General features: G+C 38.7%; 1 pseudogene across 1 annotated transcript; it reads right to left on the bottom strand.

The window, feature by feature from the left end:
- Positions 1–201: 201 nt before the first annotated feature.
- LOC306637625 (olfactory receptor 5K3-like) lies at positions 202–1,133 on the bottom strand (annotated as a pseudogene). Its single transcript has one exon. The product of its transcript is annotated as an olfactory receptor 5K3-like (transcript).
- Positions 1,134–1,380: the final 247 nt, after the last annotated feature.

Raw genomic sequence — 1,380 nt, 5'->3', positions numbered from 1 at the left:
CTGTATGCCACGTGTGTACGATTATGCCAAACTGAACCCTGGAATTATGTAGGTAATTCTACTCAAACACCATTAATATTTTAACAATTTAATATTTTATTATGAAGTGACTTGTCTACTTTCTCAGTATTTGGAGGCTTAGAAAAAGGACTATCAAATGGAAATCAATCCTTCAGGGGAGATGATACTTGTTACATAAAATTACAAGAGTGCCTCTTCATAATTCTTTTCATAACATTTGTTACTTCCTTGTTTCTTAGACTGTAAATAAAAGGGTTTAATAAAGGAATTACTAGAGTATAAAAAATGGCAATTGGTTTTTCTGTATCCCCTTCATTAACTGAACTTGGTCTAATATACATGAAGAGAAGAGAACCATAAAATATTGACACAGAGAGAAAGTGGGATGCACAGGTAGATAGAGCTTTGCCCCTTCCTTCTTTCGATTGCATAGTGAATATAGTGAAAAGGATATAGAAATAAGAGATTAGGACTACGGTAATAGTGAAGATTTGAATTGACCCTGCCAAGATGAATATCATCAATTCATTGATATAAGGGTCAACACAGGAGAGTCTGTATAATGGAAGGACATCACAAAAAAAGTGATTGATTTGTTGTGATCCACAGAAAGCTAACCTAAATAAAAGTCCTACTTCAACCATGGGATGCAGGTTTCCAGCTATGTAGGCTGCTGTGGTCATCTGAATGCAGAGTTTCTTTGACATCATGGTGTGGTACTGCAATGGTCTGCATATGGCCACATAGTGGTCATAGGCCATTGCTGCTAGAAGAAAGCAGTCTGTAGTCTCAGCAAAACAGAAAAAATAGAACTGTGCCATGCACTCATAGAGGGAAATCCTTCTGTCCTCAGAAAAGAAGTTCTCTAACATCTTGGGAGTGATGGCACAGGAACAGCAGGAGTCCATGAGAGCCAGGTTGCCCAGGAAGATGTACATTGGTGTGTGAAGACGGTGCTCCATGTAAATCAAGGCCACCAAACCTAGATTTCCCACCATGGTGACCAGATAGATGGCAGAGAACACGACAAACAGAAGGATCTTCAGGTCCGGGTTTTCTGTAAGTCCCATGAGGATGAATTCAGTTGTTGTGGAGTGATTTGCCTCAGGCATCCCTGGCTTCTCTGATGAGATAAATTGCAGAGAAATTCAATTGATATTTTAAGTAGAAATGTTTAATTCACCCTGTCTATCTGTCATATGTATCATGGAGAACCTTGTCTTCTTCAGATCACCCTGTGCTCTCTCTGAAAGCTGGACATTATAATATGTTAGGTCTTGTGGGAATATAGCATAGTATTTGCACACAGGATTGCCTTGAAATGTCTGCATGAATTCGTTATGTGAAAAAGTTCTTTCT

The sequence above is a fragment of the Sciurus vulgaris genome (genome assembly GCF_902686455.1).
Source record: "Sciurus vulgaris genome assembly, chromosome: 10".
Classification (NCBI taxonomy): Eukaryota; Metazoa; Chordata; class Mammalia; order Rodentia; family Sciuridae; genus Sciurus; species Sciurus vulgaris.
The sequence above is the reverse complement of the archived record's forward strand: the minus strand, read 5'-3'. Positions and strand labels throughout refer to the sequence as shown.